The following is a 25,098-nucleotide window of genomic DNA, read 5'->3' on the forward strand; positions in this document are numbered from 1 at the left end:
CGCCCTCCGGGCCTGGTCGTCCCCCTCCTGACCACCCGCCAGGATGTGGCTGGGAGCACGGGGGCTGCTGCTTTGATGCCCGAGCTGTCTCCACAATTACCCAGACGACCAGCTCGTGAAATCGAATATGAGGGATTGGAAGACTTTTATGGTGGGCTTTTCTGCTTCCAGCAAATTCCAGGGCCCGATTTTACAATCCCTTGATTCCAGGCCTCCCTCTGCCCCCTGCTCTGCATGGTCTGAAGGGGAGGCTGGGGCTCCGGTGGGGGTGGGGGAGCAGGGCAGTGGGCGGGACACTGGGAGATGGCCCTGCGGCAGATACCTGGGGCCGGCGGCCGGTGTCCTCCGGTGACACGGGCCCGCACCCACCAAGGCCTGGCTGGTCTGCACCCAGGAGGGCCCATGGGCTCGATGCTGCTCCCGGCGGGGCCTCAACATCCCGACTCTGTGCATGGGCCCAGCTGCAGGATGACAGGGACAGGCCAGGCAGACAGACACAAGTGTGGGAACGCGGCCCAGGGACAAGCAGACAGCGTGGTGGACAGACACACGGACACAACCACACGTGTGGAGGACTACAGACGGACAAACGGATGATGAGAAAAACACATGGAGGGACAGAAATGGAGCACAGTGGGGAGAGACAGGGTGACCGCCAGAGGGACGGGGACACATGGACACACAGATATGGACACACGGACACACAGACACATGGACACACAGTGGGAACACGGGAAAACACATGGACACATGGGCATGGACACACAGTGGAAACACGGGAATACACACGGACACACAGTGGAATCATGGGAACACACACGGACACTCAGACACACAGATACACGGACACACAGTGGAAACGTGGGAACACACACGGACACACGGACATATGGACAAATGGACACACCGCAGGGACAGACGTGGAGAGAAAGAGCGAGACAGAGAGAAAGAGCGAGAGCATCAGAGCCCCGAGAGCGAGGCCAAGCCTCCGAGGGAGGAGAGGGAGACTAGGGAGCAGCTGCATGTTGGGCCCCAACGTCGGTCCCATGAGTCGACACCGCGAGCTCGTTAGGTCGTGAGGCCCCGAGGGTGATGCTGGGGAGACGATCCTTGTGCAGTGCTCAGGCCAGCGGCCGTCCAGGACCGCAGCTCCCCAGGGGGCGTCGTGTGGTCGCTGTCGTGGCCGCTCCTGTGGCTGTGGCCGCTCCCGGCAGAGACCGGCTCTGCGGCTTGGGTTGGAAGCCTGGCTCCCCACGTCCTCCTCCAGACAAGTCCCTACCTTCTCTGAGCCTCAGTTTCCCTCCTCTGAAGGGAAGACGAGAACAGTCCCAACGCTGGGCCTGCTGTGACGATTGAGTGAGTGACGACCTCCGGTCCCGCGATGGCCTTGAGTCTCTGACCCGGGCCTCCCGGCAGGTGTGACAAACCACAGTTGCAGGGCCTGCCCCCCAGGAGCACACGGCAGGGTCACGGCCTGCCGGTGCGACAGGCCTGTCCATGCATGGAAATGGGTGTCTACGCGTGTGCATGTGTGTGTGAATGGGTAGGAGCGTGTGTGCGAGAGCGTGCAGGTGTGTGTGACTAGGGACGTGTGTGGATGTGTGTGAGGGTGAGTGTGAGTGTGTGGATGTGGGGGTGCACGCGCGAGTGCGAGTGGGGCGTGTGCGAGCGCGTGCTGGGGGCACACCCGGAGCGCAGGCGCCCTCTGGTGGCTGGGTGCGCCTGTCGTCCCCTGCAGCGGGACACCTGCTGGGACGCAGCTGGGGCCCTCAGCAGAGCTGCTCCCCGCGCACCTGCCCGAGGCCCCCCCCTCCCCGGGTCCCGTGCGCCCCGGGGTCCCGCCCGCAAGGCTCGGCCCACGACTCACGGCCGGTGCGCATGCGCAGGGCGCCCTGAGCCCCCGAGGTCATCCCTGTGTCCTCAGCGCCCACCCACGGCCCAGGCCAGAGGAGGCGCTATCCTCTCTGGCTACTTGGCTCCCAGTCCTGAGACTCCTCCTCCTCCTCCTCCTCCTCCTCCTCCTCCAGAAAGCCCTCCGTGGGGTCCCTCCGCCTCCAGGCTCTCTGGGCTTCCTGACTCATCCCAGCGCCCCCGCCCCCCTCGTGTCTGCCCCTCCCACCAGACTGCCCTGCTCCCCACTCTGTCCCCGGCACATAGTAGGTGCTTAGCAAACGTGTTGAAGGACAGATCGCGGGCTGAGCGAGCGCGCACGGAGGCTTGCCGGGAGGCGCGGGGGCGGGGACGAGCTCGGGGGATGCTCAGGACTCTGCGCCACGGGGACACTGATGACGGTGCAGGCGGCCGCCCTGCTGAGGCTGGGGAGCAGCCGTGGACAGGCCGCGCGGAGGGCGCCGCGGGCTCCGGGCCCCACTCGCTCGCGCGTGTCGCCGGGCAGCCAGTCCTCACGCCGCAGCCCCAGACCTCCGCGGCCCTGGCACGCGGCCTGCCCTGACTCTGACCCCTGCCTCCCTCCAGCAGGGACCTCGGGGTGACGCGGGGCGCCCAGTGCGCCGGGCCTGCACCCCATCCCGTGAACCGTGACTGCATCACACCCGCACGTGCCAGGCGACACGGTGGCAGGGCCCAGGGAGGAGGACGCGGACCTCGCTGGGGACCGCGACTCTGCCCACCACTCCGGGAACATCGCGGCGCCTCTCCACACCTCAGCGTCTGCCTCGGTCAAACCAGAGTGACCTGGGACCGCCTCCAGGGATTTTGCTGCTCCGGGGGCTGGGGGCGCTTTGTGCAGCCGCAGCACCTGCACCACTGGTGCGCTCGGGAATTTTCTGGAAGTGCAATGCAGCCGCAGCACCTGCGCCACTGGTGCGCTCGGGAATTTTCTGCAAGTGCAATGCAGCCGCAGCACCTGCACCGCTAGTGCGCCCGGGAATTTTCTGCAAGTGCAATGCAGCCGCAGCACCTGCGCCGCTAGTGCGCCCGGGAATTTTCTGCAAGTGCAATGCAGCCGCAGCACCTGCACCACTGGTGCGCTCGGGAATTTTCTGCAAGTGCAAATTTGCTGGAGCCCCAGTGTGGTTAGGCTGCGGCCTGGGGCCGCCCGCCTGGTGGATGGCTGGACGCCCTCCATGTGGGGCCATAGTGCTAAGTGCCTGCTCCAGAGAAAGGGTGGCGGGGGGTGGTCACCATAGCCCGCAGCCCTGGACCCTGGTCCGGGCCACGAGGGCCCCACTGCTGTCACCACGTCAGGGCACAGACAAAGGCCACCCAGCGGCGGCGGTGGCAGGTGGTCCCCCTTACGGGTGCGTTTGCTGCCCTCTGCTGGCCGTGAGGAGTCATGCCGGCCTCCCCTCCGCTGTCGGGGTTGGGGCGCTGCCTCTCCCTGGCTCCCCCTCTTGGTCGGCAGGATTTCTCTGGGTCCCCACCCTGGGGTGGGCTCAGGCAGGGGCCCCTACAAGCTACTCCCAGAGCTGTGAAGAGCCCATTTCCCAGGATGATGCAACAAAATGCAAACAACACCCCCCGCACCCCTAACCCCGTTGGCTTTGGGCAGGAAGGACCACAGCTCAGTGGGCGGCCACTGTCCAGTGGCCTTGCAGCCTGGGGTCTCCTTGCTGGCATCCTAGCCACTTGTACCCACGTGCCAACTCAAAATACACCTCACTTGGGGCCCTCCAAGCGACAGGCGGCTCTCCCGCTTCCTGGCCGTGGGTGACCTTGGCTAACTTACATAACCTCTCCGAGCCTCAGTTTCCTCCTCTGAGGAACAGGATTAATACCCACGTGGCAGTGTCGGCGTTACATATGTCAGCCCACATATGTCAGCTCACGTCTGCGGGGTGGTCACTGTCTGGGGGTCCCTGGGCCCCATTTAGCTGGTCTCATCGAATCTTTGCCAGAACCTGGGGAGGAGGCCCTGCTGTGCTTTCCATTGTACAGATGAGGGAACTGAGGCGCAGAGAGGCCAAGTCTCCTGAAGCAGGTGCATGCGGCCCGGAGGGCAGGACTAGGACGTCAGCCTGGGGTGTCTAAACCCCATGGTGCGCTCTCTCCACCTCATGTCCCCAGGCCTCTGGCCCCGGGGGAAGCCCAGGGTGGCCGATGCATGTGTTCTCGATGATTTGTTGTTTGGCTTTTTATTTTTTTAAATAAAGGAAAAATAAATTAGTTAATGAAAGCATTTTGTCTGGCAGTCATTTTCTCCCTCAACGTGTGGTGGCTGCGGTATTAAACAAGATTCTTGGGGGCACGGGGTTGAGCCCCCCGCCTCCGATGCTTGTCACCCGGGGTCCCTTCAGCCTTACATCTTGTCTGGCCTCCTTCCTCGGCTTCTAGCCCGCGGCAATGATCCCAGCCAATGAGGGACACCCCCGGACTCTGAAACACCCGCCCCCCGCCGAGAGCAGACATCCCTGCCACCACCACCCCCCCCTCACCCCGTCACCACGTTGCACAACTCCCCTCCGGAGTGTTTGTCGTCAGCTCTTTCTGCTTTTGAGAAAGCTCCTAAATCCAAACCCTGTTTGGGTCGTTGACTCTCGTAAGAGCAGAAGCAGTGTTTTGAGCCCAGTTAGTAAACCACAAATCCCTCCGGAAGCCTCTCTTTTGGGGGGAGCCTGACAGCATGAAACCCATTAGAAAATTCTCGAAGGGAACAAAACACCCCCGGGCCTGTTTCGTGCCAGGTGATTCCCTGTCTGTCACCTCACTGAATCCTAAGCAGCTGTGGCAAAACGTCATCTCTCCTACGGACGGAGAGCTGAGCCCGACAACGCCCAGGGGCCCCCCAGAGTGCACATGAGGCAAAGCGGGGCCTGCACCCAACGCTGCGGGGTTCCTGCCCAAATCATCCCGCCCTCCTCTGCACCCCCCCTTAGGGGACAAGCCTCTGTGCTTGGGGAGGCTTCCTTCCCTTCCAGCAATTTTGTTAGTCTAAACCGGGTGGGGGCAGGGGGCAGCAAACTTTTTTTTTTTTTTTTTTGAAAAGGAGCATCCGGTAACTATTTTAGTCATGTGATCTCTGACGCTGTCGTATGAAAGCAGCTCTAGGCAACACGGAGGCAGACGGGTATAGCCTTTTACACATAAGCAGGTGATGGATGGATTTGGTGCCCGGGATACATCCCCTTCACCAACAGTTGGTAGGAAGGAGTTTGGGCGATGGTTCTGGCCCATAAAGCCTGAGGGGTGTCCACTGAAGGGATTCTAGAAACAATCTTCCATCTCAAAAGGAGACCGAAAATGGAAACCTTTCTTTTCTGAATCTGGGTGAGGCTGGTGAGGCGATGGCTGGAGCTGGCGCAGCCCTCTTGTGCCTTCAGGAGACGGGCCTAAGGACCAAAAGTGACCTATAGAGGGTAGAGGAATCCTGTTGGTGATGGTAGCAAGTCCCTGAGTGAACAGTCTGGCACTGCCACCCCTCCTGTGGACTTATGACATGAAATTGTAGAGATTTGTATTATTTGAAGCATCTCTTTCGGAAAAGTTTCTTTACAGCTAAAAGTCTCCCAGCTGATAAGTTGTCCACAGTTTATTGTTTGCTTACTTCCCTGCACGGTTTTCTTGGCTTAATGGGGTTTATTTTATGTGGTGCCGAGTAGAAGAAACACCAGTCTGTGTCATGCCAGAGGAAAATCAGCTGCAGCCCAAGAGAGTTGGCCCAGTCCGCACAAAACCACAGGTACCGACGTGTCTGGAAACGGATAGCTTCCCAGTGGGAATTTTCCTTTATGTCATTTTTGCCTTATAAAGTCAATTATGAAAACATGCATTTGCATCTCAACCCTAGAGCAGGTGTGCTTCTGATGACAAAGAGAGATGCGCCCTCTCAAGTCCCCTGAGTGGCAGGTAGGTGGCTGAGAGCTTGCAAAGACAGCTGAGGGAGCATGTGGGTTTTTATGGCAAAGGGCAGCAGTGTGGGGTGGAGCATGGGTGAGGCCTGCTCGGCTGTCCCACAGCAGGGAGAGACAGCTCAGCCAGGCCAGGCGTGGGCTCAGAAGGCAAGGGTCCCCGGGAAGGGGTGGCGGGGACAGGGTTGCTTTCCACAGAATGGCTTGTGCAAAGGCCAGGTGTAAGAATAAGACAGCGTGTGATTTCCTCCGGAGATTCTGATGCCAAAATGTGCATTCTGTTAACGCCGTTCTTAAAAACCTCCTCCAGTGCCCGTAAGTAAAAACATCCATAGATGTGTGTTCAGAGTCTTGTATGACAAATCCCTGAGCTACCCTGGCTTCTCATCCCGGGCCTGGTGCCATTTGGGGCAACGTAACCTGGGGGGGGGGACCGTCCCATGCATTGCGCGGTGTTTGGCAGCCCCCCGCCGCTGCCCCTGCGTGCCAGATGCCCACAGCGAGCTCCTCTCTTCCACTTCACGGAAATCACAAGTGTCTCCACACATCCGCACATGTCCCCTAAGGGGTGCAAAGTCGTCCCGTTGAAACCAAGGGCCAGTCTAAAAGTAGGCAGGTGTGTGTGCCAGAAGGACGGTCTGGGCCATCAGGCTCTCCTGCCTTTGCAAATCCAGCCACGTCCGGGCAGGCGGGGACTCTCAGAGGGTGCTGCATGCCCCCCACCCCCCGCCCCTGTCTCTGTCACCCTCATGGGTTAGGAAACGAACTCGTTATTTGAAGACGAAACAAGTCGTGGCAGCGGCGGCCCCCCACCAGCTGCCCACCCAACATCAGCTCTCCCTTCTTTCCTGAAGCCACTGGCGCAGCCCCGGGGGAGGCCCACCAGCCAGGCAGGTGGCCCACCTGGAGCGGAGGCTCAGGGTCACATAGAGGAAGCACCGTCTCCTGGGTGGTGATGGTTTAGGGCTGGGCATGTGACCCACTGTGCTGGCCAGTGAGGAATGTGGGGTCTGACGGGGGGAGGGTCCCCGTCGCTAAAGATGTGCAGAAAGGCTGGGCACATTTCTACCTGTGCCCTGAAATCATAGCAGCCGTCCCGAGACCCCAGGAGAGCCGGTTTGGGGCAGCAGCATGGACAATCGCGTGTGCTCTGTGACCTCTCCAAGCTGTTGAATCAGCCACCTTTGGGGCTGCCTTCGGTGGCTGTCTTGGGGTGGGGGGTAGCCCCTCAGCTATGGAGGTGGCTAGAAGTTTCTATTATTTGCAACTAGAAGCCTCCTGACACAAGACTTTCCAGGAGGGCACCCGACACGGGGCGCATAGCATATAGTAGTTGCTCAACAAATACACACAATTCTTGGAAATGCAGTTTGAGAGAGTGGAGTCACCTGTTTGCTCTCTTTCAAGCTCTTTCTGTTGGGACCACTGAACACGGTCACTCAGCGTCGGCTCCTGGGCCTGTTGGGGTCTCGTGTTGGGGTGAGGGTGGGGGCAAGGCCAGCGTCTAAGTTCAGCGTCGCCGTGATGACATGGTCACTGTTGGTGTCAGCCTGGGGGCCAGGCTGGGAACTCGCAGGTCCCCGAGGGGCGGGAGGGGGGCCGTTACTGTCCTGGCTTGATGAGCTGTGGTTTGGGGGTGGATGTTAACAATAAACCCAGGACTTCTCCATAAAGTGGAGGCAGACCCATCCCAGCTGCCCCAGGACCTCGACCGCCTCTTCGTGGTACAAAAGAAGCACCTCCCACGGTTCATTAAAGATTGTTATGTTCCCTTTTTATTGAAATTAAAACCAAAATAACTAAAAAGAGTAAAAGAAGGAAGAGCTCCTCCCTGAAGCCTCCCTATTGCTCCCAGGGCAGCTGCTCCCATCCCTAGAGGCTGGAGGCCGAGGGAGCCTGCCCTCCCCTGGCCGTCTCCTCCCCCCTCCCCTCGCCCCAGGCAGGGTGTCCCTGGGGTAGGGAGTGGGGAGTGGGGTGCAAAGTGAATCCAGGCTTTGCCCCGCTAAGGATGGTGTCCCTGAGTGCCCCATCTGGGCGTGGGAGCTGCGGCCTCCCCAGAGACCCACTGCTCCACTCGAACTGGCTTCCTCCGGACACAATGAGAAAGTCCATGAGGACCCAGCCTCCCAGATGGGTGCATGTGCCTGAACTGGGACGGCTTTGTCTCCCCCACTGGGTGCCGAGGCCGGCAGGGTCCAAGCCCAGCTAACACCTAGCATGGGGCCACCCAAATGCAAGTGGCTTCTTGCACCCACCCCTGGCCAAGAATGTCCCAAGGTGTCTTGACATATACTGGGCTGTGGCTGCTGCCCCCAGCATGGGGAGGGGACCCTGTGTCACTTCATGTCCCTTCCTCTGGGTCACTCCTTGGACAGAGGAGGACCCCGACCGTACCCCGTCAAGACCTTACTCTGAGAGACAGGGACCCGCAGATCGTGGGAGCTGGATTGTGTCTGCTGTCAATCAGCCTTTAATCACCGGCTCCGTGAAAGGTGTTATGGGATAGGTGACCATATAACCGATTTTTGTTAAGATTTTATTTATTTATTCATGAGAGACAGAGAGAGAGGCAGAGACACAGGCAGAGGGAGAAGCAGGCTCCCTGCAGGGAGCCCCATGCAGGACTCTATCCCAGGACCCCAGGATCATGCCCTGGGCCAAAGGCAGATGCTCAACCATGAGCCACCCAGGTGTCTCTAACTGATAGTTTTGAGGGGAGAAAAGGAGTTGTGTGTGTGTCCTGGTGCTGGCATAACAAATTACTATAAACTGGGTGGCTTAAAATAACAAATTTAGTCTCTCCCGGTTCTCAAGGTCAGAAGTCTGGAATCCAGGTGTCCCCAGGCCTGGGTTCCCTCCCTTGAGCAGAGAAGTTCCTTAGTGTCCTCGGCTTCTGAAGCCTTCCCTTGTCCTATGGCCACATCAGTCCACTTCGGGCGGCCTCCTCCTCTGTTTCTCCCCCTGGTGTGTCTCCTCTATGGACACTTGACATCGGATTGAAGCTCCGCCTAGATAATCCAGGATGACCTCATCTCGAGGTCTTTAATTACATCTGCCAAGGCCCTTTTTCTATATAAGGCCACATTCACAGGCTCCAGGGTTTGGGATGTGGACATATCTTTTGTGGAGGCCACCAGCCAACCCCCGACAGGGATGGGTTTATAACTCCTGCAAACAGATGCAAAGAGAACAGTCTGGAGGGGGTGGGATGTGTCGTCAGAATGCTATGAATAAGACACGTGTGAGCCAGATGCCATCGTGTCCCCTGCCTGTCCTCTTCCAACACGTCAGTGTCAGCAGGGACAAAGCAGGCTGAAGAACTGGTCAAGGGAGGCCAGGGAGTCGTGACACCTAAGGCGGTTGCCTGGGCTGGGCTGGGCTCCTGGGGGAAGGAGGACTGTAGGGCTGTTTCTGAGACAAAAAGTGGGACCTGGATGCGGCCGGTAGGTCACAGTCTTGTGTCAAGGTTGTTTTCTGATTCTGGCAGTTGTACCATATGGAACAGATTGCCTTCGATCTTAGGACAAGGAGGTGTGGCCTCTGCAATATATTCCTCAGTCGTTCATCATAACGAGTGTGTGCGCTTGTGTGTGTGTGTGTGTGTGTGCAGACACGGAGACAGGCAGGAGGAACAAAATGTTAGCATTTTGTTCAGAAGGAATTACAGGAATTTCTTGCATCACCTCGATGCTTGAGAAACTATGTCCCAGCAGCAGAGGGACACCTGGGCCCTGTTCCCAGCTTCGACCTCGTGTGACCTCCGAGCAGCCACCGGTAGAGGGCCAAGCACTCTGACATTTTCAGCAAAGGAAATGGAGTCTTTGAGGCCTCAAAGACCAGAAGGGCACCACCCAGCCCCAGGCCACCCAATCCTGGGCAGGTGACATTACAGGGGAGGACCAGGCATTCCCATTTCAGTCCCATGGGTTCAAATGGCACCTGGGTCGTGGGAACCCGTAGAGCCAGAGCAGAGTCTGGACAACAGCTCCAAGGTAATCCCCAGGGAGCAGGGAAGGGCAAGGCTCTTCACTGCTGATCAGAGAGGTGGGTCTGGGAGGCACATCTGCTTCTTATGATGCAACCTGGACCCGGCCAAGGACGGGTGGATCGGCACACAGTAACTCTGCCCATTCCTGGGATTTGGCACTGAATTTAGCGGACTGTGGGCATTGGCAAAAGAAGGAAAAGAGAGAGCACTGCCTCAGGAGTCAAAGAAGAGTCCAAGAGAAGAGAGGAGAAAGGTTTTTCCATCTTTCTGAAGTTTCCAGAAACTGGGAGGCAGGAGGAATCCAGAACTTTGGGTCTAAACAACCTGTCACCTGCAAGCATGGGATAGGGCGGTTCTGTTGAAACCCAGATTCTTCATCTCACAGGGTTGTCCTGAGGATTGAGAGGCTGTGCAGAACAGTGCTTTGTGGATTCCCAAATCCGGACTCTCGGCGCCACGGGGCACGAGGTCTGAATGCAACAGGAATAGGAACTCCTGGAGGCCAGCCTAGACCTTCCCCCGGCACCCGGCACACGGCAGGAGCTGCACAGACAAACGCGGACTCACACTGTGTTTGCCAGGCCTCTTGGATGAGTGATAAACCCGACCTGAACCAGCTTCAGACACCAGGGGAAGCCGATAGAAGGCTGCAAGGGCAACCTGCAGGCGGACCTCGAGAACCCAAGAGGCAGGGCTCAAGCTCCTCCCCTGTCTGCACAGGGGCCTCGTTCTTTTCTTTCTAGAAAGACTACTTCCCTTGGCTTCTAAGGCCACATGGAAGAAAACACGGCTGCCAGCAACTTCCAAGGTTTATATTTTGCCTTGCAGGTGCACAAAGAGCATTTCCCCGGGAAGGGCTCTGATTGGCTCAGCTTAGATCCCATGCTCACTTCTGGGCCAATCAAAGAAAACCAGGAAGTTAGGAGATATATAATTTTTTTTTTTTTTTTTTTTTTTTTTTTTTTTTTTTTTTTTTTTTTTTTTTTTTTTTTATGATAGTCACAGAGAGAGAGAGAGGCAGAGAAATAGGCAGAGAGAGAAGCAGGCTCCATGCACTGGGAGCCCGACGTGGGATTTGATCCCGGGTCTCCAGGATCGCGCCCTGGGCCAAAGGCAGGTGCTAAACCGCTGTGCCACCCAGGGATCCCAGTTAGGAGATATATATATCGGGCACTCCCACGGTCTCCCCACGTCCATCAGTGTGGGCTCATCCCTTTGGAGGGCTCAGTTTTGGGATCACTGTGATGTCTCTCCTTCTCTCTTCTGGCTCTGCTTTCAAAACGCATCCTTTATCTGAGCACTGTCCATCTCGCCCTCCCTGCCCCTGGTCCAGGCCACCTTCAGCTTAACCTGTGGCTCGCAGCCTCCTCACCTGTTGGCCCGCTCTCCCCCGCCCCGCTCTCACCCACCCCGGCGCCCCATACCTGCAATCCTGCTGAAGTGAAAGTCAGTTCATGTGGCTCCTTTCTCAGGCCCTCTGATGGCCACGTGTCAAGTCCAGAAGAAAAGGGTGGGGTTTCTTTTGGGGTGACAAAAATATTCTTGAAGAAGACAACAATGACGGTCGTGTGACTCTGTGAATGTACTAAAACCCCCGGATGTGTACACTTCAAAGATTTTGAATTTTAGGGCAAGTTAATTAAATCTCCTTAAAGCTATTTGTTTAAAGGGTGGGGGGGCGGCAAGAGAGTTAAGAAATTATTTTAAAAGCTTGGAGTAAAAACTGAAGTCTTTGTGCTGGCCGGCGCTGCGCCATGTGAGCTGGGCCCCCTTCCCCACTGAGCTGTCCTTCCCTCCTTGTCACTCCCTCTACCCTCGTGGTCTGTCCTCCCTCCCCCCCCCAATCCCACTCCCAGGCTTCTGCCTCAGGGCCTTTGCACTTGCGATGCTCTTCTCCTGGACACCCACTGGCCCACTTCCTTCTCTCAGTGGTCCTCCCGGTCACTCCCTGTCAACTGCCCATCACCACGGCCAGCTTCGCTCCTCCTTCACACTTGAATTAGTGTCCCATTCCGAGGCTGCTGTCACAAAGTGCAGCAAATGAGGCGGCTTAAAACAGGAGATATTCGCTCTCTCACAGTCTGGAGGCTGGAAGTCCAACGTCAAGAGGTCTGCAGGCTCCACGGGGGAGCGTGTTCTGCGCAGCTCGCCCGGCTTCTGGTGGCTCTGGCAGTCTTTGGCTGATAGGTGTGTCGTCTCAATCTCCGCCTTCATTGTCACACGGCTTTCTCCCTGTGTGCCAGTGTCTTTTAAGGACACGTCATATTGGATTTGGGCCCACCCTAATCCAGCGTGACCTCATTTTAACTTGATTATGTCTGAGAAAACCCTATTTCCAAATAGGATCTCAGGCACAGGCTTTCTCTTCAGGGCTATTGTTCACATGTTCCCTTGTCTCTAAGCTTCGATGCTGCCCAAGTCCTATTTTGAGACTTGAAATGGCCTCTGGGGTTGGCAGAGTGAAGACTCTCACCCCTGTATTGTGGATGAATCTGGGAGTGACAGTGGCATGCCCAGGATCCAGGGCAGTGTCCCAGGGCATCCACACTGCACTGGCTTCCAGTTCCCCGGGTTCACCACAGGCAGTTCTGGAGACAAGGGTACTGAGGGGTTGGGTGCATCGCAGAAGGTCATCTGCTGCCCTCCTGGATCCACCCCACTCCAAACACACCAGGCCACCAGTGTCCCCCCTCCAGGCCTTTGCTCCTGCCTTTCGCCAGCTTGGAATGCCTCTTTGGGGCCCCATATAACCCGATTCATCTTCCAGCCTCAGAGATGGTGTCCACCAGTGTGACATCTGCCCCGATCCTGCCTCCACCCCACCCCCCAGACAGTGCCTGGTACATCCTCGGGGTGTCTGTGTTTGAGGACTGAATGAAGCAATCATGCTTTGCCCTTCCACACGGTTCTGCTGAGCTTCCTGAGGCCAGGATGGGACCCAACTCTCAAAGGCCTGGCCCAAGCAGATGCCCCTGCCCAAAAGTGGTGTGGTTCAGAGTAGGGATCCCAGAATCAGACAGACCTGGGTTGGGACGATTCTGTGCTGTCTTGGGCAAGTGTCATGGCTTGAACTATGCCCCCAAAAAAGATGATACATGCAAGTCCTAACCCTGGTACCTGTAAATATGAACTTATTTGGAAATACAGTCTTTGCAGATAGACTTGGTTAAGATGAGGTCACATTGCATTAGGATGGACACTAAATCCAATGGCTTATAAGGAGAAATAAAAACACAGAGGGAAGAACCCATGTGGTCGTGGAGACGGAAATCGGAGTGATGGGGGCCTCTGGGTGGCTCAGTCAGTTAAGGGATCAACTTTTGGTTTCAGCTCAGGTATGATCTCAGGGTCACGAGATCGATCACAAGTCCCGCATCGGGCTCTGAGCTCCGCGCAGAGTCTGCTTGAGATTTTCTCTCTCTCCCTCTCACTCGTGTTCTCTCTCTCTCCAAAATAAATAAATAAATCTTTACAAACAAAAACGACAACAAAGAGGAAGAAAGAAATTGGAGTGATGTGTCTGCAAGCCAAGGAACGGCATGAATTGCCAGCCCTCCTAGAAGATGGAAAGGGCCAGGAAGGAGTCTACCCTAGATTATAATGTATTTCTGCCCCAGCCTGTGTTGCTGGGTGTTGGCAGTTTTTTTTTTCCTTTTTCATTCTGGAACACCCAGTGTGTGGTGCAGCACAATGGGATTATCCACTTTCCAGTTGCTGGGTGTTTATGCAAATGCTATAAATCCCCAGTGCTTTGTGTGATGGAGCCAGAGGAGGTGGGGGGGGGGGGCAGAAGGAGGAGAGGCAGAGAGAATGAGGCACAAAGGTGAGTTCTCAGAGCCACTGAATTTGGAACTGGGGGTTGAGGGAGGCTCTGAGCATAAAGCTTTATGCTTCCGTAAATACGGTCAGTGCCTTGCAGTGTCAGGCATGTGGGAAGCATGCATTACCACTGCTACTACCAGTAGAAGGAAACATTTCATTGCATGTATGTAATTCCATTAACAATATCAATTGCAGACCTGAGCAGTGTCCTGGATCTTGGTGCCCCCACCTGAAGGCTCTCCCCAGGACCCAACGGCTATTGGACAAATAAATATTGGTCCCAAACAAGGACCGAGGAACACCCACACCCAAGCTGAGGCCCACGCTTTCTCCTTCCTGTGAGCCCCCTACCCTCCCAGACCCCATCGTGGAAGGCTGAGCAAGAGAAAGACAGGAAACCTCGCATGTGGCTTTGTCTCTGCGATTAGTGAGGAAGAGAAAGCCCCGATGGTCGCAGCCGGATCTGGGGACTGTGGGGGTCATGGCCCGGCCCAATTATCCCCCAGTGATGCTCACTCAGTCTCAGCACTTTGCCAAGATGCCCCGGTGATGGAGGCAGCAGTGAGGGCACCAGGGTGGTGGGGATCGGGGGGGAGGCAGCTCTGGAAGCTCTGGGGAGACAGAGGCAGTGCTGCCTCTCCATCACTTGGCCCCGGGGCACTGGCGGTGGGAAGGCCTGGCTCCCCTGGTGGGGTCTCAGACTTCCCCTTGGGGAAGATGGTGGCTCCTTTTTCCTGGGGAAAACTCTGACTCAACTCACCTAATGCAGTCCTGTAGCAGATGCGCTGGAAACCACGTGTCTCTCAGCCTATAATGTTTGCGTGAGTTACTGAGGAATTCTGGGGAAATGCAGTGTCTGGCGCAGAGGCGGAGGCCCGACACATGGCATTTCTGAGAAGCTCCCAGGAGATGCTGAGGTTGCTGGTCCCGAAACTGTAGTAATGTAGTGAGCCAGAGCGCCAAGAATTTAGGGGCCTGCTTGGGGTGTGTGTTGACACACACACAGACACAGCTTGCTGGGGGAGAAAGGCAGGGATGGACCTGGAACAGATCTGAGTCTGCCCAGCTCTGCTATAGACCACCTGGGTGGCTGGGGGCAAGGTGGTAACTCTAAGAACCTCAATTTACCCTTCTATAAAATAGGAGACTGGCCAGTCACCCCACGAGGCTGCTGTGAGGATAAAGGAGACTGTGCATAATTTTTTTAAAAAGATTTTGTTTATTTACTCATGAGAGACACAGAGATAGAGAGGCAGAGACACAGGCAGAGGGAGAAGCAGGCTCCCTGCAGGGAGCCCGATGTAGGACTCGATCCCAGGACCCCAGGACCTCGACCTGAGCCAAAGCCAGATGCTCAACCACTGAACCACCCAGGTGCCCTTTTAGTGATATTTATAACCAGACTGGGTCTGGCAGAGAGAGATAGATGATAGGAAGACAGATGGAGGGACAAAGCATTTCCCCTCTTGTATGCTCCTGACCAATCCTTCCTCCTGCATTTATTTTATTTATTCTTCCCCTGTTCTTTTGTCTGTTTATTTCTATATTTGTGACACCATCTGGGCAGCAACACCCTGAGCAACGGAATGCTCAGAGTTGTTTAAAATGTTGCTCAGAGTTGTTAAGATCTCCATGGAGGAGATCTGCATGAAAGGAGATCTGCATGGAAGGAGATCTGCATGGAAGGAGATCTGCATGGAAGGAGACCTGCATGGAAGGAGATCTGCATGGAGGAGATCTGCATGGAAGGAGACTTGTATGGAGATCTCCATAAAGGAGATCTGCATGGAGGAGATCTGCGTGGAAGGAGATCTGCATGGAAGGAGACCTGCATGGAGATCTCTATAAAGGAGCTCTGCATGGAGATCTGCATGGAGATCTGCATGGAGGGGAGCTGCATGGAAGGAGCTCTGCAGGAGGAAGGGGAGATCTGGGTGGAAAGGCGCCCAGGGCAGTGATAAACCAGGTGCGGCGAGGTCTCATCAGGTCTCCCTCAGGTGACACCGGGGGCGTCCTTGGGTGGCATGGGGAGATGCTGTCACCCCAAGAGGAAGCAGTGAGGGATCTCGGGGATAGGACTTCCAGTAATCTTCCTTTTCTTCTTTGCATTTTTTGGAAAATTTTTCCTAAGAGTATACAACTTTAATACAATGCAAGACTTGTTAAGCCACCCGCATCGAGGGCCCCCCTGTGCGCTTCCATAAGCAGTTAGAGACCCAGAATTAATGAGCGGCTACTTGACCTGCGTGTTCTGTTTTCCCCAGGAACAGCCGGCCTGTGGGACACCGTCCCCACTGCCCAGAATGCCCTCCGCCGGGGCTCCGTGCCCTCGGCTCTTGAAAGCTGGCTTCTCGGAGGGGTGGGGGTAAATGCCCCATTGACAGCCCGTTCCCTCTCTGACCACCGGCAGGGGTGCCCAGTGTGCAGGGCCTGTCTCTGCACCCCAGGGCCTGGCGGTCTTAGCTGCGAATGAGCCAAGGACTGGGTAGCACTGTTGTGACTCAGGCCCTGGGGAAGGCTCCCCAAAATCCTTCATGCCCATCTTTAAGAGAGCCGTCGCCTCCACAGCTGCGTTGCCAGAAATCAAGCGCTCACTTAGGTAATAGGACCCCAAGTGCCACTTGGCTGAACCATGTCATCCTTGACCAGAGGTCAGGGGTCACCCTGAGTTCCTCTGGGGTCTTCCCTGGAGCCAGGGAGATGTCTTTAAACTGGAGAAGCTTCCTCCCAGCATCCCTGGGAAGGAGACTGACCCCGGAGAGGCCACGTTTCTCTTCATCTGATGGAAGGGGTGGCGGCATCAGGGGAGGTGAGGCCGGGAAGAAACTCCGATCAGTGGCCCACAGGTCAAGACCCCCCGCCCGGGGGGAGCTTGCAGCACTGCCTGGAGCCCAGAAAAGCCAGTCCCCCTCGGGGCTGGCTCCAGGCTTTATTAAATACCAGGCATCTGGGCCGGGAAAAGACTAAACAAAATGTGGTTTTCCTCTGTGAACTGATTGCATCTGTTCCAAAGGGAAGACAAACAATTGCCTTTGGGGGTGTACTTCTTAAAGACCTGCTCTCTGGGACCCCTGGCCTGTCCTAGACGTTGTGCTGGTCTGACGCCGTGGGCTGGGGTCCTGGGCTTCCCTGGGCTGGGGGCAGCGGAGGGCACAGCAAGAGGCAAGGGGATTGGGGACAGACGCTCCGGCAGGCAGGGTGGCTGGGTCTCCAGGTCCTTCTGGGGGCAGGAGGGCGGCGCTGGGGGCAACACAGAACCAGAAGAGGATGGGGAGAAAGGAAGGGGCCTTGAGGACAAAATCCTGGGGAACCTCTACACTGGAGGAGCCACAGGAGGGATGCCTGGGTAGCTCAGTGGTTGAGCGTCTGCCTTTGGCTCAGGGCATGATCCTGGGGTCCTGAGATCGAGTCCCACATTGGGCTCCCCGCAGGGAGCCTGCTTCTCCCTTTGCCTGTGTCTTTGCCTCTCTCTCTCTGTGTTTCTCATGAATAAATAAATAAATAAAATCTTTAAAAAGAAAGAAAAGAAAAGAAAAGAAAAGAAAAGAAAGAAAAGAAAAGAAAAAAAGAAAAGAAAAGAAAAGAAAAGAAAAGAAAAGAAAAGAAAAGAAAAGAAAAGGAGAAAAGAGCCACAGGACAAAGGAAGTTCCCCCAAAAGAACAGCCAAAGAAGCAAGATGGCCCGGAGTGCTTGGCCGTATTCTGCAGGGAGTAGGCTCAGCAACCAAACTGGAAAACGCTCATAGTAGATCCATGTTATGTCACAGTCCTACTTTTTAAAAAATATTTAAAAAAATTATTTGACAACAGATAAAGAACAATGGGAGGTTTTTCATTTCACTTTCTTCATTGCCAATAAAGCCCAGGAAAACTTAAATTAGTTAGAGAAGAATGAAAAAGGGCCCTTGCATCCCCAAAAGCCCAGCAGAGTGTCCGAGGCATTCCTTCCAGACATGCAAGAATGCTTCCGGAGGAAGACATTCATGAACATAGTTCATATGAGTCAGTGAAGGAAGAAAACTCTGTCATCGCTGTGATAGACGTCAAAAAGGAATTTCATAGAATTCAACATCCATTCCTGATTTTAAAGAACATTTAAAATTTTTCCATTTTAAAATGGAAATGGATGGAGATTTCATACATATAAATGTTATCCACCCACCACCCACCCCACCAAGAAAAAAAGCTAAATGATGAACAAACATTGGTCCTGAGTGCGCAAAAGGCCTGGACATGAACAGAAAACCACAAGCACCCGTGGTTACTCAATATGACAAATGGGCCACAGGTTCCAACAGTGCATCCTGCAAAGATGGAGAGGAGCTCACAGCTCAGCCTAAGGCCCTCAGAAGCAGAGTTGGGGGCAAGGCTGAGTCCTAGGGCCTCATCCCACCCAGGGGTCAGCACCTACTAGGCGCTGAGGAAGAAAGACACCTCACAAGCATGGCCTGACTTTCTAAGGCACGTGCCCTGGACTGGTGATGAACACCCCGGGCCCCCCGTAAGTCATTGCCCTCTTTTGAGCACCTCCTGTGTGCCAGGCCCTGTAGGATGGACTTTTTGTGAACCTCTTTATGAACCTCTACACGAACTCTATGAATCTGGTTGCTCCAGAGATAATAACTTCCTGCCCATCCAAACTCCCTGCTGAGAGAATCTGCACTACCTGACAGGGCAGCCCGGCCCGTGTCCTTAAGATACGGGATGGGACCAAGGATGACGCTGGACCCAAACCCAGTCAATCAGCTTCTTTTTCTTGGGAATTGGAGACCTGAGGGACTGGGTTGCCCACAGGGCAATGCGCTGCATTGTCGGAGCCAAGGCTGCCATTTTGGGTGGTTATGATGGGGCCCAGAGGACACGGATGAGGGGTAGAGGAGGGCCTGGGGCAGAAGGAAGAAGGAAGCAGCTGAGCAGCAGGGACAGGAGGAGAGAGCTCCACAGGACGGGGACTGAGCAGCTTCCCTGCATCTCCCACTTCCCAGGGCATCTTGGGGTTGGCTGGATTTCCTGTGAATGGAGCTCACAGAACCTCCCTGGTTCCCCAGGGAACCTCCCCAGTTCCCCACCATGAAGGCCGCTCTCCTCAATCTACCTTGAGAGAGTTACCTATACCCTTCACAGCCAACCTATAGATGAAGATACAGACTCTGGAGCATGATGGGGCTTGACCACGGTCATGGAGCTGCCATGGGGCAGGTCCAGGAGATGAATGTGCCTCTGGTCACTCACCACGCAATAAGGGCCTCTCAGCGTCCATTTCCCCAAAACTCATTTCAAAAAGTCAACTGAGGGATCCCTGGGTGGCGCAGTGGTTTGGCTCCTGCCTTTGGCCCGGGGCGCGATCCTGGAGACCCGGGATCGAATCCCACGTTGGGCTCCCGGTGCATGGAGCCTGCTTCTCCCTCTGCCTGTGTCTCTGCCTCTCTCTCTCTCTCACTGTGTGCGTATCATAAATAAATAAAAATTTTAAAAAAATATTAAAAAAAAAGATTAAAAAAACAAAACAAAACAAAAAGTCAACTGAGCTGCTGCCCACCTGGATGCAGGTAAAGTAGCACCAGTGACAACTCAGAAGCTCAAGTGTCCTGAGACAAGCTCTGGGATCAGGAGGGGAGTTCAAGAGCTCGAAGGGTCTGAGATTTTCCCTACTCACAAGCTGACGTGTGAGCCCACCACAGTTCCCTGGATGGTCCTGCGTCACAGAGGGAGGGCTTCGGTGCTTGGCATAGGAGGCCGCATGAGCTGTGTCTGCTCCGGGGGAGCCAGGTGGGGGGGCCCGGGCAGCTGCTGTAGGCACAGAGGCTGTGGCACAGCGGAGGGAACCCCAGTCTGCTCTGACAGGCTCTGAACAAACTCGCCCGCCTTCGCCTGAGAGGGAGACCTTATCAGCTGCTAACTGGACAGCAAACAGATCTGCCCTCTGTCCCGGAGGGAGACACGAGCTCTATCTTCCAAGACTGTTCACTAACAAACATCGTGGAAAAGACAATCTGGAAGAAAAGCTGTCAGTGCCTCTGGTCACGAGGTGGGTAGAAACATGAGCGATCCCAGAGACTCTCAGGAGGAGTGAGGAGCAGGGAGGAAAGAGCATGAGGCCGAGATGGCAGGCATCTGTGGTCTTTTTTTTTATTTTTAAAGATTGTATTGATTGATTGATTGATTTGAGAGAGAGAGAAGGAGAGACCGGGGAAGAGGCAGAGGGAGGGAGAGGGAATCTCAAGCAGAGTCCCTGCTGAGTGCAAGCCCACCACAGGGATTGATCCCAGGACCCTGAGATCATGACCTGGGCTGAAACCAAGAGTTGGCCACTTAAAAAAAAAAAAAAATTATTTATTCGTGAGAGACACAACCAGAAGGAAAAGTAGGCTCCTCACAGGGAGCTTGATCCAGGACTCGATCCCAGGACCCCAGGATCACGCCCTGTGCTGAAGGCAGATCCTCAACCCCTGAGCCACCCAGGGGCCCCCGTAATCTGTAGTCTAATTACTTCTTCTTAATTGTCTATTCTCCACCGTACTGATTGTGGCATGAAAATGTTCTGAATCTCCCTCCGCAGAACTCAGCCTCGGGGCTCCCCCTGCAAGCTGGTGGCCGGCCAATGCAGCAGCTGGAATGAGCGTGGCCATGTGGGAGTCACAGAAGAGCCATCTCCACTGTCTTCAATACCAAGAAATGTATCACTTCACTAACGAGAAGTCCAAAAAGGAGGCAGTGGCTCCAGAGCTGGCAGATTGGGAGGCTGGGTGGCATCCCTGAGCATCATCTGCCCTGCCACCTCGGCTTATCTTCAGGCTTGATCCCTCATGGCTGCAAGGCAGCTGCTGGAGCTCCACACATCACAGCTTCGGCCCAGACACTCACAGAAGGAGAGCAGTATATTTGTTATGAGCCCGTTCAAGCATAGGAAAAACCTTATCTCAAAGCTCCCAAATCTGGGGATGGGGACGCCTGGGTGGCTCAGTGATTGAGGATCTGCCTTTGGCTCAGGGCATGATCCTGAGATCCTGGGATCGAGTCCCACATCGGGGTCCTTGCAGGAAGCCTTCTTCTCCCTGTGCCTGTGTCTTTGCCTCTCTCTCTATGCATCTCTCATGAATAAATAAATAAAATCTTAAAAAAAAAAACAAAACAAAACACCAACTCCCAGACCTCCAGACTTCCTCTCATCTCTCATTGGCCAGAACTGTGTCCCATGCTGTTTCCTAAACCAACCACTAGCAAGAAATGGAATTACTGTGACTGGCGTGGACCAATCGGGTTTCATCCTTGGGGCTGATGCCTCCTGAGAAACCTATGATTTTTTTGGATATCTGAACCAATCAGGATAAAGGCAGGTGGGCAGCTGATAGGGCTCCAGGTTTAGCATAAACGTACAAATGGATAATTTAAAAAAGGTTAAAAAACTGAGCAGTTAAATTTGAATTCAGACAAACAACAAATAACTTTTAGAATAAGTACCTCCCAGGCAATGTCTAACTGGGCATCCCGTATTTTCTCTGGCAGCCCTAATGGGTGATCGCCAGTGTCTGCCAGCGGGCGGTCTTCACGCAGCCCCTACCCACCGAGAAGACCATTACTGGTGGGGGGAGCCAATCTTTTTGGCTGAAACAATCCTTTCCACCCCGTACCCGCACATCTTTTCCCCCAGACACACCAGATCTCAGCCACTGTCATTGTTAGTGAAACTAGAAATCTACCTGCTGTCCTCTCCTTTCAATTCAGCCCTGCCCCCCCCCCCCAGCCCATAGCCTCCCGCTGTCAGCCTCCAGCACTCCCTCCCTCCCTCCGAACACCTTTGCTCTGTACTTCGACTGCTCCCTTCTTTCCATCCCAGCTCCAGGGTCCCCTCCTCCCAGAAGCTTCCCAGGCCTCTGCGACCCAGCACATGCCACCGCTTCACCCCACTTTACATCCTCCAGAAATATCCTTTAGAGAATCATACTCTTCTCAGATCTTAGTCACTGATCTTATCCCATTGTAAGCCCCTGCCGTGCGCCTGGTCCAGAGAGCCAGCTTCCTGCAGGCAAGCGCACTGGGTGTGCTCCATCGCTGTAACCTTGGCGCCTGGCACGGCGGAGGCTCAGTCAGTACGTACTGAACAGCTGAAGCCCTGTGTCCGCACAGACTTGCGGTTTGCGGTGCCCAGTGCAAAATGAAAACATGGGGGTCCTGGTTCAGAAACCATCAGGAATTTCCAGATGATGACAGGAGAACATTAAACCAAGGGCAGGGTCCTCCTGAGGGCAGGGCCCTGGGGGCCCCCACCGGTCACATGCTGGTGAAGCTGGCTCTGACTACAATGTTGCTGTGTAACAATGACCAGAGAGTAATTTCTTAAATAAAAGCTCTTATTTAGGGGACACCTGGGTGGCTCAGCGGTTGAGCATCTCCCTTTGGCCCAGGGCATGATCCTGGGGTCCCGGGATTGAGTCCTGCATCTGGCTCCCTGCATGGAGCCTGCTTCTCCTTCTCTCTCTCTCTCTCTCTCTCTCATAAATCAATAACATCTTTAAAAGAAAAAAAGCTCTTATTTGGGGCCAGCACTCCCCAAATGAGAGTCCCAGGCGAGGATGCATGCGCTGGCTCGCAGCAAAATAAGGAACATACAGGCTACTGTTTATTTCTAAAGGGTAGATGTTAGCTGCGCTGCAATCGCTTTCCCTTTACGTTTTTGCTGGGAAAACGTCTTCTCTTTCCCGAAACAATGGTGTTGGTAGATGCGATTGCAAAGGAAAAGACTGGAGTAGCCCTCATCCCCCCGTGTTTTGGGGGGTTTGCTCTGTAAATCTCCCCGCCCGGTGGAATCCAGCACCCAAGAAGCCCCCATCCTGACCGCGAGCCCAGCGGGAGGCTCCTTTGCGGGATCCTTTTCAAATGAGAAGTGACTGATTTCTGTGGCCAGCAGAGGGGGCTACATGAATGCCAGATCCCCTTGGCAGGGTCCCCGCCGAGTTTGGAGGTGGCTCAGCTGCCTGGGATGTCTCTATTATGGGGGAAACTCGGAATTCACTCTATCCCTTTCTGCACTTTGGGTTTGAATCGTCCTCTTGCTTTAGCTCAGTGGCTCACGGCTCTGGCTGCACGCAAGACTCACCCGGAGAGCTTTCCAGAGCAATTAGATGAAAATGCCCAGGAATTCCGATTCTGTTGGATGAGAGTGGAACCCCAAGCACCAGAACCTTCCCCACTGCCCCCCTCTCCTCTCCTATTTCCATTTCGAATGGATTGAGAACTCCTGCCAGATAAAGTTGCCATCAAAACACAGCGGCCTAGGGCACCTGGGTGGCTCAGTGGGTTAAGCGTCTGCCTTCAGCTCCAGTCTTGATCCCGGGGTCCTGAGATCGAGTCCTGCACTGGGCTCCCTGCTCAGTGCTTCTTCCTCTCCCTCTGCCCCTCCCCCCGGCTTGTGCACTGTCCCTCTCTCAAATAAATAGATAAAATCTTTTTTAAAACAATGGTGGTTTATATTTTTAGAAAGAGAGTAAGTAGGGGTTTTTTGTGTGTTGTGTGTGTGTTGGTTTGTTTCTGGCCTGGAGCAACTGTCTCCATTTCATTTTTAGAGAGGGGCAGTTTTCAGCAGGGCACAAACAGAACCTTCCAACTAGGGCCTGGAGGTGGAGGATGGCTGGGGCCTTGCTACATGATCCCTGGGAACTTGAGCAACCGTCTTGGATCTCTGTAGAGTTTGCCCTTGCTTCCCTGACCTGCCTCCAGCAGATCCACCCTGGGAACTCTGTGGCCAGGTGTCTGGGCTCCGTCTCCTGGGGAAATGTGATGACATGTATGGACGGCTTGCAAAGGTCTTTCCTAATATTCATCTTTTCAACAAAAGGAATAATTCAAAAGTTTATGCAAGGCGAGAGAAGCCCCAAATGACTCAAAAGGTATTTTGGAGGCGGTTCCTCCCGCTGGTCAGAATGAGTAATCCTGCTGAAAGATTACAAGCAATTTAATAAGAAAACTGTCTCCAGGGTGAAAGTCCAAAATAAGGCAACGTATAGGTAGGGAGGTTTGGTATAGGTGCCGCTTTGGGAAGGTCTTCCCAGGTGAGGACTCCTTCCCCAGGTTTGTAGAAAGCCCCTCCCTAAAACCCCTGTGCTCAGAATCAAGGGCCACGGGACTCCCTCGTCTGCTCACTTTGAGACAAGGAGGAGACAGGGGGCTCGGAGCCTTGCCAGTCCTGGTGGTGCCAACAGGCAGGAAGTGCTCACCTGACTCTCCTTCACCTGGGGAATGGGCCCATGTGCCCCAACAGGTCAGAATTCTCGCCTTGCCGCTGGGAAGCAGGACTCACCCTAACCATCTCCTGTGTCGGTGAGAGACCAGCTCAGCCTCCAGGCCCTCGGAGGAGACAGAAAGATGGGCAGGAGGCGATTTCACACCCCTGCCCCCCCCCCACCGCCTCCCCCTCCCCCCTTCCTAAGAGCATTTACAGAAGGTCTGTGTCTCTCAGCATCACTCTTATCCTGCAAATGGCCAGGAAAGAATGCAAAACTACAGAGCCACCAAGAGTGCCAAGGATGAGCCTGGCATCCTTTTTCCTACAAAGCAAACAGCCAATGGGACATCAGACCCGCGCTGTTCTGAAAGCGGTCACTCCCCTGCTGCTCTTTTTATTTTTATTTTTTATTTTTGCTCTTTTTATTTTAAAAAAAATTCTCATTTGTTTACCCAGGCACAGGGCATCCTAGTAAAATCCAGAGATGTTTCCAAGTGGCACAAAACACAGTGTCCTGTAAACTGTCAATCCCACGCAGGAAGATAAATAAAGATTTTTTTAAATGACTAAAAAAAAAAGATAAATAAGTAAAACTGTCAACCCCAGGCAGGAAGATAAATAATAAATAAATAAAATAATAAAAGACGTGTCTCTCCAAGCCCAGGAAGGTGATGCTGAGATTGAAATAAGATTCACTCTTCAGGGGCCCCACATCCAGGGCCTGGTGTGCACCACGGCTCCAGAAATACCAGCTGCGATTAAGTAACAAAGTGGAAGTGGCAATGTGTTTGAATCAATCACCAGTTAAGCCTGGCTTATCCTGAGTCTCCAAGTAGTAAAAATTGGTTCCAATATAATTTAGCCCACATCAGAAGTCAGGTTCGAAATGAGTATGGCAGGGAAAGTACAAATTACATTTTGAAAGCCTGGTGTGTAATTATAGGCTTAATTAATTACACGAGGGATTTGTTCTCGAAAAGGTGTATAAAATGTGTCCTATTTTGCACCAGGGAGATCACCCGTAGGAGGGAACGCTATTGCTCTTAGACATCTGGGAACACTGGGGTTTTGCTTTTAAAGGAGGCCCACCTGCTCTGTTGGTTGGAGATTTACGATATGTGATTTTAACACGAAGGGGATAAAAAGGAAGAAAAAGAAGAAGAAGGACCTGCTCTTTGGGAGAAGAAAGTCGACCCCAATAGATGAGGGTAGCTTTAAAAGTACTAGTTTATACCTTGACTTTCCCTCTCCTGGGTGTAC

This window comes from Vulpes lagopus, chromosome 18 (genome assembly GCF_018345385.1).
Source record: "Vulpes lagopus strain Blue_001 chromosome 18, ASM1834538v1, whole genome shotgun sequence".
Lineage (NCBI taxonomy): Eukaryota > Metazoa > Chordata > Mammalia > Carnivora > Canidae > Vulpes > Vulpes lagopus.